At 38.4% G+C, this 16,516-nt stretch overlaps 1 protein-coding gene and 1 pseudogene across 7 annotated transcripts in view; both read left to right on the forward strand.

The window, feature by feature from the left end:
- Positions 1-16,516, forward strand: part of GLRA2 (glycine receptor alpha 2) — a 230,659-nt gene that overhangs the window by 134,133 nt on the left and 80,010 nt on the right. The gene's annotated exons all lie outside the window — the stretch shown is intronic.
- Positions 8,485-11,978, forward strand: LOC141409467 (uncharacterized; annotated as a pseudogene).

Below are 16,516 nucleotides of genomic sequence, written 5' to 3' on the forward strand. Positions count from 1 at the left end.
CGAATAAAGTTGTGGCCTGCACAACTTTACTATATGGTCATTAATGAGAAATGTTGGTTTTAAAGAACAGATGTGACTTCCATGATCCATATGAGTAGCATAGGTAGGTGAAGATGAACAGAAACTCCATGTTCGCTCTGTGCATGATTTGATTAATTGACTTGGGTAGACAAACGATGATTGGAGGGTGGAGGGTATATATTTCCTTGATTTGAGCCATAAACCTTTACATACAGATCAAAGTGTCTAATACACAGTCTTCCTTTCCTTATACTAGTAAAGGTGAGAATTTAGTTGATGCCTTCATTTTCCTCTTCTCCATTCCTGATGGCTGCACATCATTCATATTTTTATTGGGTTCTATTTCCCAGTATCTTCCTCTGGGATGGATTATCTACTTATCAGTAGAAAACTGAGAAAATTATGGAGAAATGACAGTAAACTCTATTTTCTCTCCTTTCTTCTGAGCCCATAATTAGACACCATGCCCAAATATACATGCAAATGGCAGAGCCATTTTTCAAAGCAAAATACTTTGAACATAGATCCAAACAAAACACAACTCTAATTCATTATCTCACCTCTTTGCAATTAACCTAAAGGAAAAACCAGAGCAAGAACACACCACAGCTTTTGGAAGAGTCCACTTGGGGCTTGCTGGACTTGGTGCATCATTAGATAACTTGGTTTCCCACAGAGTGAGATGATGTGCCTTGAACAATAATTAAAGGGCTTTCATCTGTTGGGTTAATTAAAACTGCCCATTTGTTTGCCTATGCCCATGCTTTGCTGTCTTCCTTGTACAATACCTCCATTGATCCTCTGTGAGCTGAGAAGTATCACAAATTTAGTCTACAAAAAAATAGCTCTTCTACCTTCCAACCTGACTGACAAATACATCATTAAAGCCCTCCCTCTGGAAAAAGTAGAAACAGTTGGACAGTGCTCCAGAAGACCATGACTAAGTAGTTAAGGAGGGGAATTACATTATCATAAGAAATAAAAATAGCCAATTTAATTGCATGCCAATTATGTACCAAGTCCTGTTCTAAAAATGATTTCTACATATTATGTTATTTAATGCTTAACACAACCCCATATGGTGAATATACTGCTATTATATATGAAGAAATTCAAGCCTACAGAGATTAATTATCTAGACTTAGACTGCATAGCCAGTAAGTGGCAGGGACAAGATGAGAACCTAGAGATTTATAATTCTGTAGCCATGTGCATTATGGTTCCATTCTAGGTTCCTTTAATGGGCACAAAATGCTGTACTTGTATTGACTGCTTACTTGGTACTGGGCATTGTTCTGAATTCTTTACCTGATTACTCTTTTAATTAACTCATGTAATCAAACAAAAAATGAGGTAGGGACTATTACTATTCCATTTTATAGTTTCATAAACTGAGGTAAGTGAACCTCAATAACTTGCTATCTTCAGAAAGGACGTATGGCAGAGCTAGAATTTGAATTCAGAAAATCTCCAAAGACTGCACTTTTAACTGCAACTTCTCCTTGTATCACTAAATAACTAATTCAAACCTTTCTTGTGATAGGAAGTCAGCAAAGTAAACTTAATTTGAGGAGCCAGTCTCAGTCTCATACCAGTCCAGTGGACTTGAAAGAGGATAACTGGGATGTGCAGGTAGACATACGATAGAGAAGACTTAGGGTGATATAGTCGAGAGGTGGGAGTTTAACAAAGGTAGAGAGAATCAATTAGTGGAGCAGGGTGTGCATCCCAGTGGCAATAATCTCACAGCTTTACCTAGGGAGGCACGATCCTTTAATTGTGGTAAAAATAAGAAGTGACTGTTTACTCTGGGCTTCCACTTTCCCTTCTTGCCATATGTGTCCCAGGACATTGTAAAAGACAGTGACAGCCACCTTGGGTCAGGGTTTTACAACTGCAAAACCTGATTAAATCAGGCAAAATAGGTCAACATTCCGCCTTCACATTAGCTGTACAGAGCCTGACACAGGGAAGCATGAACAGATGTTGGGCAGTGCACAGAGGGATCCAAAAGCATCTAATTAAACACAGAGAAAAGTGCAGAAGGAACCAGGAGAGTTACAAGCTCAGGGTTCACCTTAGTACAGGGAGATTCAGGAGCCAAGAGCCATTGGAAGGAACACCAATGTGGGCGCCCCAGAACACATTTGTCCCAAACATTTGTCTTCAACTGTGGGGTTGAGAGATGCATGAATTTAAGCTAAAGGCTGATTTCAGTCATGATTATAATAGTTTGTATAACATGTTAAATTTACAAATGACTTTCCCACCCATTGTATTATTAATTTCCAGAGCAGCCTTCAAAGACAGGCAGGAGTAGATCTCCTTTACAAAGGAGGCAATTAAATGTCCAAGCCCTACCACCAGTGCTTGGCAGTACCAGAGTCGGAATCCATTTCTTATAACTCCCAGTCCGTGTATACATAAGGCTGAAAGGGCAATTTGGAGAAAGGGAAAACAGGAGACCAATGGGACCCTGCTAATAGAGGAAAACATGCTACAAGTCAGGAGAATAGGTATTAAGAGAAAAATGGTAGGAAGCTAAGGAAAAACACCATTTATTTGAGGTAAAGATGGATGGATGTTTGTGGTTATGTAGATGAAGAAGCATTCACGTTTATGTGGTCAGATCATGGGAAGGAACATAAAAATGGTGGCTTTGGAGACGGCTAGGATATTCTTAGGGAGAAATGAAGTAGAGATAATTTTAAGGTGAAAGAGATAGCTTGAATGAATGTAAAAAAGTAGAAATTAAGGGCATAGATGAAGAAAAATGAATTGTCCAATTTAAGTATTGCAATGGATATGTAAAAGGAAATAGTGAAAAACAAAGCTGGAAAGGTTGGAGGATAATATCATAGAATCCTTTAAATGCCAGGCTAAACAGTCTGATCTTAGTTCATTAGGCTTTGAAAAGCCAACAATAGTTTATAACATGGAAGTAACATAATGTTTGCTTCATGGAATTCTTGTGAGATTTTAATGAAAAGTTGATGCAAAAATGCTTTGTAAAAATATTTAATAAATTAATATAATTATATTCATTCGTTTATTTAACAAGTACTTATTGAGAGCCTATTATTTATTAGGCATGGTCTAGGCATTTTACACAAACAAATAAGACTTATCACTATGCACTGAAGCTTGCAGTCTAGTGGGGAAAATGAACATTTAAATAAATATCTCGTACTCGAAGGTAAGTGTACATATGATATTATGAAAATACAGAGAGTTTGATGAACTCTTCCTGGAAGAATCACAGGGGAAATGATATTTGAACTAAATCTTGAATGAACATAGATCTAAATAAAGTGACTAAAATTATTAACTTCTAGAAGAAAACAGCAGGGAAAGTCTTTGAGACATTGGGTTAGAGAAAGTCTTCTCAGATCACAAAAAAGCACAAACCATTAAAAAATGATAAAAGAGACTATTAAAATTAAACTAACATTTAAGAAAATGCAAAAGCAAGCCATATACTTGGAGAAGATATTTGTAAGACTGATATCTGACATAACTGAATAGAATGCTTATATCCAAAACACAAAAAAGAGCTCTTAAAATTCAGCAGCAAGGGAAAGAACCCAGTAAAACAATGGGCCAAAAAATTTCAACAGACCCTGCCAAAGAAGGTATACAAATGGCCAATTTAGCTTAATTTAACTTAAATTTAACAATTTAATGCTCAATATCATTCGTACTAGGTTAATGCAAAATAAAATCATGAGATATCATTATACACCTACTAGAATAGTTAATGTTTAAAAGAATGATTAAATCTAATGTTGGTGAGAATGTGGAGTAACTGAAATCCTCATGCACTTCTGGTGGAAATGCAAAATGTTTAAAAATAATGTGGTAGCAAATTATAAAATTAAAAAATATGGCTGGGTGCAGTGGCTCACGCCTGTAATCCCAGCACTTTGCAAGACCGAGGTGGGTGAATCATGAGGTCAAGAGATTGAGACCATCCTGACCAACATGGTGAAACCCCATCTCTACTAAAAATAGAAAAATTAGCTGGGCGTGGTGGCACGTGCCTGTAGTCCCAGCTACTCTGGAGGCTGAGGCAGGAGAATTGCTTGAACCCAGGAGGCAAGGTTGCAGTGAGCCGAGATTGCGCCACTGCACTCCAGCCTGGCGACAGAGCGAGACTCCATCTCAAAAAATAAGAAGAAGAAATAAAATATACTTACCATGTAACACAATGATCCTATTCCTAGGTATTTACCCAAGAAATATTAAAATATACATCTATACAGAGATTTGTATATGAATGTTCAGAGTAGTATTTTTTTTACAATATTCCCAAATACACAACCCAAATTCCATCAGTAGTAGAATGACTATGAATACTGTAGTGTATCTATACTATGAACTTTAAGAATGTAAGGACTGGTGGTGATCATTAAATATATGTGTACCTACAGAACTAAAACTAAATTATGGCTATAAAGAAGAAAATATAGTAAATAATGGCTTTATGTTCTGACAATGCAGATACAGTACATCTAGCAAGAATTAGAGAAGGAGAAGAATAAACTCACAACCTTGTAATTTAAAAAAGTTAAGCCACTTTAAATTAATTGTATTTTTAATGTTGAGAGATTATAATAACTTTTAAAGTATATAAAGTCCAAAATGCAATACATGATATTTCTTCCTAATATTTAAGTTTGCTCTGACCTGCCTAATCTGACTCCAAATATTCCTAAGTCTTCTTCCCTACCGCTCATCAGGATACATGGATTTTTACTGCTTACTCTAAAAAACATGGAGCTTAAAAATGTTAAGCAGATATAAAAAGTGATTTTCTACTTAAAGTATAATAATAATAATAAAGTGATTTTCTAAAAGTTGGTCATTAAAATACTTCATTGTTCTGAATTAGTTGACAACAATGAAATAATTGCTCAATGCAAAAATTCTAGGTAAGCCAAAAAAGTACCAAGTTACAGATTCATATGACAAATAATATTCCAGCCCAGGTAGTATTGTGTTGCATACATTAAAGCTTAATAGGAATATTTTAGTTTCTGATTATCACAGGACTACTGAACTAATCATCTTCAATAATTAATGAAACATTGGTGCAAGGAAAACAAAATCTAAACACACCATAATTACTACAGGGAAATCTTTGATGAAATATTACAATATATAATAAATAACAATTTTGAAAGCTTTTTCAAACTGTGTTTTAATCATGTTTGCCTCCATTAAGCTGCTAAGTTAATTAAACAGGCAAATCAACTTGAGACAAGGAAATTGATCTTCTACATAGGACACTCTCAACAGAGTAGCAGACATAAGAAAACGATCAATTTTTCTTCATGGTGTGCAAATTAAGTTCTGTTCAGAAAAAAACACAAAATCCCTGTTTCCTTGTTCTCTTCTGCTCTTTTGTTCTTTAGTGACATGTTAATCAAGTAAATATGGCAGGAAGGTAAAATACATCTGAATATTCCCTGTACTTTCGGGAAGTCTCTTGTCTCAGAGAGAGCTTCCAACCACTCCTTCCAGCCTCCTCTCTAACAAAGCCTGGGCACTCAGGCTTTCTACCCACTGAGAAATTCTAGCAGCAATCTATTTACCATGGACCAAAAAAAAAAAAAAAAAAAAAAAAAAACTTGTGCATTGCAATTTTTAATTATAATAGTCTATTCCTTTGTCTTCCCTTTCATCACAATTTCCCCCATCTCCACGCCTTTCCCAGGTGGACAAGGATCTTATTTTCATTTGCATCCCAAATGAGAAATCAGGAGGATCCACATTTGCCTGTATTTATAAGGCTAGAGAAAGCTTAACTGTGGCATCCCAAGCTTGAACTCTTTGACATGGGATTTTATTGTTTTAAGGACTTCATCAATGTTCACTTATAATCTGAAATAAGTGAATGGAGGGATCTTTGCCTTGATGCATAAATAAAAACCAAAAGAATATCCCTTTGTGAATTTTGATGCTGAAAATTGTGTTCCTGTTTGGAGGGTAGAAAAAGGGAATTCTCCTATGTCCTTTGCTTATTATGACATTAGTAAAGATCTCTATAGTCCAGAACATATATCTCAACAGTCCAACTATCATAGTGTAATATTCGCTGTAGAGTGTGCCATCTCTGAGATAATTTTGTACAAACATGAATATATTTTTTACTCTTTTGTTGAATGTGACCAACACCAAGACATTTATCACCTGTGAAAGAACTTGTAGTGCTTCATGAGGGAAGAATTTTTAATACATAAAATTCAAGCAGGAGCTTTAAATCCAGAAAATTGTTTTCCCATACTTTGTAATTCCAAAGCTGGGAATAGAAAGCAGTGTAGGTTTTTTTAGATGTAAATATCTGAGTTGTCAGAAATTTCAAAGTAAAATTGGTATTACATTATATAAATATTATATATTATAATATACAGTCATGTACCACACAATGAGGCTTTTGATCAATGATGAACCACATATACAATGGCGGTCCCATAAAAGCATAATACTGTATTTTTACCATGTGTTTTCTATGTTTAGGTATGTTTAGATACACAGATAGTTACCATTTTGTTACAGTTGCCTACGGCATTCAGTAAAGCAACATGCTGTACAAGTTTGTAGCCTAAGAACTATAAGGTATGCCATATAGCCTAGACGTGTAGTAGGCTATACAGTCTAGGTTTGTGTAAATACAATCTGTAATGTTTGCCCTTCAAAACTGCCTAACAACACATTTTGCAGAATGTATCCACATTAAGTGACATATGATTGTATATAGCCTAATGCCGTGTTATTATATTCAGATATCCCCCAGTAATATCAGATCTATTATGAAATAAATGTTTGTGTCTCACCAAAATTTCTTGTTGAAACCCTAACCTCCAATGCGGTGGTATTTGAAGATGGGGCCCTCTGGGAGGTAGTTAGGTTGAGATAAGGTCATGAGAGCAGGACTCTCATGATGGAATTAGTGCCTTTGTAAGAAAAGACACCAGAAAGCTTGCTTGCTCTCTTTCTCTCCCTCCGCTATATGAGCACACAATGAGAAAGCAGCCATTCACAAGCCAGGAAGAGAACCCTCACCAGAACCTGACAATGCTGGGACCTTGATCCCAGACTTTCAGCTTCCCGAACTGTAAAAGAATAATTTTCTGTTGTTTAACACACAACCTATGGTGTTTAATTATGACAGTCAGAGCTCACAAAGGCCTAACTTAGAACATATTCAACTTTGCTTAGTATGCTTTACCAAGACTGTCATCTAGCCACTGCTTTGCTTGCCTGAGCAGAAATTGAGTCAGGATTACAGGACATAAGTAAGGGCAGAAAATCATCCTGATGTCCTTGACAGAATAACACTGCTTTTGTTGTCCCTCTGCATTTCTCTCCACATATATAGGCATCTCTCATTTTATTGAACTTGATTGCATTTCACAGCTATTGCATTTTCTACAAATTAAAGATTTGTCACAACCCTGCACCAAGCAAGTCTATAAGCACTCCTTTTCCCAAGCATGTGCTCACTTTTTGTCTCTGTGTCATATTTTAGTAATTCTCACAATATTTGAAACTTATTCATTATTGTTATATCTGATATGCTGATTTGTGATCAGTGATCTTTGATTTTACTATTGTAATTGTTTGGGGGTACCAGGAACCATGCCCATGTAAGATGGTAACTTAATTGATCAATGTTGTGTGTGTTCTAACTTCTCTATGAACCAGCTGTCTCCCAGTCTCTCTCCCTCTCCTCAAGCTTCCCTATAGCCTGAGACACAGCAATATTGAAATTAGGCCAATTAATAACCCTACAATGGTCTACATGTTCAAGTGAAAGGAAGAGTTGCACATCTCTCACTTGAAATCAAAAGCCAGAAATGATTAAGCTTAGTAAGGAACGTATGTCAAAATTCAGAATACGCTGAAAGCTAGGCCTCTTGTGCCAAACAGTCAAGATGTGAATACAAAGAAAAAGTTATTGAAAGAAATTAAAAGTGCTACTCCAGGGAACACCTGAATGAATATTTAGGTCCACTGTTGAGATCCCACTGCTCAGAAAAAAAGATTCTTTTCAAAATATTACTGGTCATTGACAATGTACCTGGTCACCCAAGAGCTCTGATGGAGAGGTACAAGTAGATTTAACATTTTTTAAATGCCTGCTAATACAACATCTATTCTGCAGCCAATGGATCAAAGAGTATTTTTGACTTTCAATTCTTACTTTTAAAAAATGAATTTAATAAGGCTATAGCTACCATAGACAGTGATTCTTCCAATGGATCTAGGCAAAGTAAATTGAAAACCTTCTGGAAAGGATTTACCATTCTAGATGCCATTGAGAACATCTGTGATTCATGGAAGGAGGTCAAAATATCCATATTAACAGGAGTTTGGAAAAAGTTGATTCTAACCCTCATGGATGACTTTGAGGGGTTCGAGACTTCCGTGGAGGAAGTCACTGCATGTGTGGCGGAAATAGCAAGAAAACTAGAATTAGATGTGGAGCCTAAAGGTATGACTGAATTGCTGCAATCTCGTGGTAAAGTCTGAATAGATGAGGAGTTGATGAAGAAAGGAAGTGGTTTCTTTTTTTTTTTTATTTTAACTTTCAATTAAAAAGTAAACTTTAATGTTGAAAATGCAAACTTGAGGAAGACAGAAAAGATCACACACGAAGCTCACCTCACACTTGGAAGGTTGCACAGAGGCTGGGCAGAGGCGCTCCTCATTTCCCAGATGGGGTGGCCAGGCAGACGCGCTCCTCACTTCCCAGACGGTGGGTAACTGGACAGAGGCGCTCCTCACTTCCTGTACTGTGGGCAGCTGGGTGGAGGCGCTCCTCACATCCCAGACGGTGGGGTGGCTGGGCAGAGGCCCTCATCACTTCCCAGATGGTTGGCGGCTGGGCAGAGGTGCTCCTCACTTCCCAGACAATGGGCAGCTGGGCAGAGGCGCTCCTCACATCCCAGACGGTTGGCGACCAAACAGAGGTGCTCCTCACTTCCCAGTGGGCGGCCAGGCAGAGGCGCTCCTCACTTCCCAGATAGGATGGCAGCCAGGCAGAGGCGCTCCTTACTTCCCAGGCAGTTGGCAGTTGGGCAGAGGAGCTCCTCACTTCCCAGACTGTGGGCAGCTGGGCAGAGGCGCTCCTCATTTCCCAGATGGTTGGCGGCCAAGCAGAGACGCTCCTCACTTCCCACATTGGGTGGCAGCCAGGCAGAGGCGCTCCTCACTTCCCAGAAGGGGCGGCCGGGCAGAGGCACTCCTCACTTCACAGACGGTGGGCTGCCAGGCAGAGGCGCTCCTCATTTCCCGAAACGTTGGTAGCTGGGCAGAGGCGCTCCTCACTTCTCAGACAGAGCAGCGGCTGGGCAGAGGCCTCCTCACTTCCCAGAAGGGACGGCTGGGCAGAGGCGCTCCTCACTTCCCAGACGGTGGGCAGCCGGGCAGAGGCGTTCCTCACAGGAAGTGGTTTCTTAAAATGGAATCTACATCCTGGTGAATATACTGTGAACATTGTTGCAACAACAAAGGATTTAGAATATTCCATAAACTTAGTTGATAAAGCAGTGGAAGGAGCTGAGAGGATTGACTCCAATTTTGAAAGAAGTTCTACTGTGGGTAAAATACTATCAAACAGCATCACATGATACAGAGAAATCTTTTGTGAAAGGAAGAGTGAATCAACACAGCAAACTACGTGGTTGTCTTATTTAAAGAAATTGCCAGCTGGGCACAGTGGCTCATGCCTGTAATCCCAGCGAATTGGGAGGCAAAGTAGGGAAGATCACTTGAGGCCAGAGGTTTGAGACAAGCCTGGGCAATATAGCAAGACCGTGTCTTTACAAAAAGTTTAAAAATAAGCCAGGCATGGTGGTGTGCCTCTATATTCCTAGCTACTGGAGAGACTGAGGCAGAAGGATTGCTTGAGCCCAGGAAGTCAAGGTTGCAGTGAACTATGATTGTACCACTGCACTCCACCCTGAGTGACAGAATGAAACCCTGTCTCTTAAAGAAAACAAAACAAAACAAAAAACACTGAAATTAACACTGTCACCCAACCTTCAGCAACCACCAGCCTAAGCAGTCAGCAGCCATCAATGTCAAGATAAGACCACACGACACCCTCTACCAGCAAAAAGATTACAACTCACTGAAGGCTCAGATGATTGTTAGCACTTTTTAGCCATAAAGTATTTTTAAATTAAGGTATGTACATTGCTTTTTAGACATAATGTTATTACATTGTGCTATTTTTTAGACATAATGCTATGTCTAAAATTTTAGACATTTTTAGATATAATGCTATTGCATATTGCTATTGCACACTTATTAGACTATAACTTTTATATGCACCAAGGTACCAAAAAATTTGTGTGACTCACTTTTTTGCAATATTCACTTTATTGCAGTGGTCTGAACCAAACCCACAATATTTCTGAGGTATGCCTATAGTTAGCATGTGGGCATGTTTTCTATCACTAATGCATTTTAATTCTCTGAAATCAGTATCTACCTCTAGTGAACTTACATTTAAACTCAGTGCCCTAAGCATGATGGATACTGAAATATTTTTGGTTGAAGGACATGCTACCTTGGATGTTCAGAGTAGTTGTATTAGTCCATTTTCACACTGCTGATAAAGACATACCCGAGACTGGGTAATTTATAAAGAAAAAGAGGTTTAATGGACTCATAGTACCACGTGGCTGGGGAGGCCTCACAATGATGGTAGAAGGTGAAAGGCACATCTTACATGGCAGCAGACAAGAGAAGGAATGAGAACCAAGAGAAAGGGGTTTCCCCTTATAAAACTATCAGATCTTGTGAGACTTATTCACTACCATGAGAACAGTATGGGGGAAACTGCCCCCATGATTCAATTATCTCCCACTGGGTCCCTCCCACAACATGTGGGAATTATGGGAGCTACAATTTAAGATGAGATTTGGGTGGGGACACAGCCAAACCCTATCAACAGTATTCCAAAATGGAGGAACGGGAGAGCTGTTTGGATTAAAAAGTAATAATAATAAGCCAGGTGTAATATAGAAAAAATAATAATAAGCCAGGTGTAATATAGACACTGAGCAGAGACTGCTCGCACATGGAGAATTCTCTAAAGATGGAAGTAAGTGATTATTTGGGTAAATCCCAGAATCCTGAAATTTCATTCTGTAAATATGGAGAATTTAGGTAAAAAACAAACCAGGCGAGATGGAGGCACGCTAGGTTATGTGGAGCACAGAGCTGGGTGTCTGCCAAGGTTCTCTATTATCTTTGAAGTGGTAGGTTCCTGTTCTCCCCACTGTACTCTGGACAAGGTCACCTGAAACAGGCTTAACTTCATTTTTGTTCAGCCACTCCTGAATTACTTCCTTCTGTAGACTTGGAAAGGTTATGGCCAGATTATGTTCTCCATGTCAAATCTCTGTTATTCTTGATGAAAATAATCCAAACTGAGGGTTCCTGCACAAACTCCCCACTTGAGTCTTTGATGTCCACTGTTCGCTAGAGAAATATGAAGTTGGCTCCTGCAGCTGCACTTTTGGATTTGTTCCATTCTCAGAATAGGCCCAGAAGGATGTTTCTATAGCTTGGTACATATTCTCAGCTCTTAGAATATTTTCTTAATTGCTTCCCTCCACATCCTCCCAGCACTTGTGAGCTATGCTTCCACTGGGCTTCATTGCCTGCATTTGTACATTGTTGGTTTTCCATTTTTTCCCAAATACGATGTAACCTGACTATTAAGTATGGGGTCTTTGCCATGAGTCCATCTGTGTTGTAATGTGGCTCTTTGTACTTATTTCATAACTATACAAATACTTTTTTTTTCTAACCCTGGTCACTTATCTCTAGAACTTCCCTATTCAAAGTGTGATCCACAAACCAGCATAGGCATAACCTGGGAACTTATTGGAAATGTAGGATCTCAGGCTCTGTCCCAGACCTACTACATCACAATCTGAAATTTAACAAGATCTCCAGGTGATTCAGGTGCATATTACAGTTTGAAATACACTGGGCTACAGTGGTGGTTTTTGAAGCTGGTTGTACAGCAGTCACATGGAGAACTTTTAAAGAATATCAAAGTTGGGTCCCACTCCTAGGGATTCTAATTTAATTGATTTGAGGCAGGGTCCTAATATGGATATTATTTTCAAGTTTTATGTTTGTTCCACATTTATTTCATTTCACAGCTGAAACACACTTCCCTGGAATAAGCAATATTAGGTGAAATTTGTGCCCTTTTAGCTATACATGTTGTATATTCTATGTTACACTAGAAGATCCTTGAAGTCCACTTCCACATTTTCTATGTTTTGTGAATCCTCCAAATCATCCTTGGTATGGTGTTAAGTGTCTAATGTTTGTTCAATGACATGTTCATGGTTGATGGGGTACTAAAACAGGAGGGAGATGACTAGCATTTATGTCCTGGCCCTGTAAGCCATGACCTCTTTGACCCTGAGCAGATCAATTAAACCTCTCGAAAGTCAGTATTTTTGTTCAGTCAAATGTGAATGACTTCTAATGCTAGTAGTTATTCAGTCATTCATTCACATAATAAATGTGTATGAACATCTGTTCTTTTCCAGCTACTGTTCTAGGCACTGAGGAGATAGTGGTCAACAGCCAAAACAGAAAAAGCCTTTGTCCTCATAGAACTTATAATAGGAGATATAAATAACAAGAAAATAAATAAAAAATATGAAGCAGGATAGAGGCATAGGTAGTAATAAGTGCTAAGAAGAAAAATAGAGCACAGTTAAGTGTTAGAGCATGGTAAATTGTTAGGTGACAGTGGGGAGAGTTTATTTAACTGGGTTATCAGAGAAGACCTTTCTGAAGAGGGGACATTTGAGCAGAGACTTGAATGGCATAACAGGAAAGCTAGGCAAAGATCTGGGGGTGGGAAAGATCTTTCTAAGCAGACAGCCTCCAAGAATAAAAGTCTTGGGTCAGAAACAAGCTAATGATGGTCAAGCGCTAGACAAAGAGCAAGGGTGGTTGTAGTAGCATTCTTTGTGGATGTCTCTAGTCTATGACTTAAAGGATCCAGTAGATGTATTTAAGTCTTAAAAGTATCAAAGCTTTACAGCATTTATGGAAAACATAAATCACCTGCAGGCATAAATACCCAATATTGGGGCAGCACAAAAGTAACAGAAACCAAGAGTGTCATCATCATTGGCTCAAATTCTCTACTTTCCAATATAGTAATATTTTACTTTAGGGTCAGCAGGATCGTGAGACCCAAACACATACAGAGATAATATTTACTTCTCTAGGCAGTGCCTTGAGTTCAGCAAATTTACTCCTGCTCTCTTGTGTGATGTAAAGGTCCATTTAGGTACTCTTCTGCTTCTGTCTCTTCCCCTTTGAGTGAACTGCTCAGAAAACAAGATCAGTACAAAGAGCCAGCCCTCTGGGCATGGTGTCCTGGGTGTTGGGGCATGGCTCTGATTCCAAACAACTGTTTGAGTCTCTGGTTCCAGCCAAGGGACTGAGTGGCATTAACTTTGTTGCCGTCTTGCTTCTTGAACCATTTTGTTTCAGATATCATGGTTTTATTTCTACAGTTCACTGCCAAAGTCCATCTAGGTTCCATAGATTTGTGTCCCAATTATAGAAACCTTAATTGCAAAATCTTGAAGTTAAAATATCAGCCCTCAAAGGAACAATGCTTGATGATGGTGATTGGTGGTGGTGGTGGTGATGATGATGATGATGATGATGATGATGATGATGATGAGTAATGTAACCACAATGGATCTCCTCTTTTTCACGTTATTTGACTCTGGCAATGCACATTAAACATTCATAATATAACAACATTGACTTACACAAAATAACTTTAACTCCATTTCATCTCTCTTCTAATTACCTTATATGTGTTATCAAATTTGGTACCCCTTTTGTGTTAGGCACTGTCTTCATTACCAGGAAACTGAGTCACATAGACATTAGGCAACTTGTCCAAAGTTATACACTTAACCAGGCCTCAAACCCCAGCATTTCTGGTTCCAAAGCTTGAGTTCATAGTCATATTGTATGCCTTCCTGAGAAACACCCACTTATTTTATAAAATTCGGCTCAAGAATCTACTCTCAATGAAACTTTTTCTTATCTGCCCCTCATCAGGTATACACACTATGGCAAAGACTATATTATTATCATTTTCAATTCTTATTCTGTGTCAAGCTCTGTGCTTGGTGTTGTGCTTGTGTAACCCTTATAAAGTTAGGCTGCCTTCTGGCCATGCAATAAAATGGTTTTATTCAAAGTACTATACTGTAAAATTAAATTGTTTTAGTCTTTATTGCATTATCTTTAAAACCTCCAGAAAGACAATAGCATTCGTAACACAGAACAACACTTCTGATAATCTTTCTCTCTCTCTGTCCTCATCCTCCCTCATCATAAGCCATGCATGAGAGGTGTATCCAATCCCACTTCTTCCAATCTCTGAAAATCTTTCCTCAAAACTCATTCCAGGTTTGATTTTCTCCTCTGTCTCTTCCTCGTTTCCTTCTTTCCTCCTTTTTCTTTCCAAATCTAGTTTTTTTCTCTCTAGAGTAGCTTTGTATCCTTTCCAGTATAAATAAATCTACTGTGTCTTAAGCTTCTTCACATTGGCAGTTCTACACACCCAATGAGATGAAAGCTGAATCAACCAACCTCCTCAAAGAGGCAGCCCTAGCAACAAAGGAACCTTAGAAGAAAAAAGAAAAATGCGGCAATGGCCATTCAAATGTTTATATTTTGCCCTTGTCATATCTAATCATCACTCTTAAATGGCTTTAAATTTTTGCCATCTTAAGATGAAAAATTGAGGATCAGAGATGGTTATCTCTTACCCAAAGTGATAGGGTAAATGAATACAAATCCAGAATATGAATCTAGTCTGAGTAAATAAAAGCCCTTGAGTTTAGCCAGACTAGTCATTGGATGTGTTGCCTAATCTTTTCACCCTGCCTTAAAGGCTCCAGTGTCCTCTACAGCAGGGATCAGTGAACTATGGCCCATGAGCCAAATCCAGCCCACTACCTGTTTTTGCGAATAAAGTTTTATTGGAACATAGTCACACTCATTCATTTACATAAATCTATGGCTGCTTTTGCATTACAAAGGCAGAGTTGAGTAGTTCTGACAAAGGCTGTATTGCTCTCTTAACTTAAAAGGCTTACTGTATGGCTTTTTACAGAAAGTTTGCTGACTACAGCTCTAGAAGACCCTCATAGCACCTCTTACAGTTAACCAGAAACAGGCCAATTCACCAAAAATCTATTTGTAGATTACTTATGACATTTACCATACTATATTTACCAATCTAACAAAAATATATTTATTTGAACTACTTATAGGATTTAAAGTAATTTGTGTTGGGTGAAATTGTTTTAACAGCTTTTGAATCATTCTGCAAAGGTTTCTTTGCTTGGTTTTTATGTTGTTTTCTTAATTAATATGTCAGTGATGCTCAGCTTTTCATTGTCCTTGCATCCTGCTGAGTTAGCTGGAGGGTTTGGGGTAGAGAAAGGGGACCCTGAGTCTGGGGGAAGGCAGAGAGGAGAGCGATTTTAGAGCACTTCCTTGGCTGCCATCAAGAGGAGTGAACCTGGGAGAAAGGAGAAAGGCCAAGCACAGGGAGATAGGAGACCCTGCAGCTGGAGGAGAGTATGACAGTCCAGAACTCTGGATTCTAGCTACTCACAGCGTTAATGAGTGAGCCCTATTATCCCATTGAATACTAATTTCTGTCAACCCACAAATAGTTTTAAAATAATTTGGTAATTTGATAAATTTGTTCAATGTGACACGTAGATCATTGAGTGGATTTATCTGTTGCAAATTGGGTTCTGGCAAATCGTTTTAGTTAAGTTCATCAATAAATATTTATGGGGCATCTACTATGTGCCAAGTACCCTTGGGATTTATCAGTGAAAATTTAAAGACCCCCATAATCTTCTTATAGGTTATATTCCATCTGGGGGAGACAGATAATAAGTAATATATACAACAAATAAGCAAATTAAATGGCACTTTAGAAGGAGTTAAGTGCTGTTGTGGGGGGGCAGGAAAGAATCAACAGTGTAATGAAGATTGAAAATACAAATGGAGGAATACAATTTTAAATAGTATGGTCAGGGTAGGCCTGATTGAGAAGATAATATTTGAGCAAAGACTTGATGGAGTGAGGAGAAAGGCACATAGATATCTGGAAAAGAACATTCCAGGCAGAGGAAACAGTCAGTGCAGAGACTCTACAGTGAAAGCGACAAAGAAGACAGTGTGTCTGGAGTAGAAAATGAAGGGAGAATTAGAAAATGAGGTCAAAGTAATTATGGTGGATAGACCATGTAGGTCCTTGTTGAACACTGAAAGGATTCCAGCTTATATACTAGGTGAAATGTGGGCCATGGAAGTTTTTGGTATGACTTAGGTTTTAAAAAGGATACTATAGCTGCTTTGTTGATTATAGACTCTGGGTGAACAAGGGAGGGAG

The sequence above is a fragment of the Macaca fascicularis genome, chromosome X (genome assembly GCF_037993035.2).
Source record: "Macaca fascicularis isolate 582-1 chromosome X, T2T-MFA8v1.1".
NCBI classification, from domain to species: Eukaryota; Metazoa; Chordata; class Mammalia; order Primates; family Cercopithecidae; genus Macaca; species Macaca fascicularis.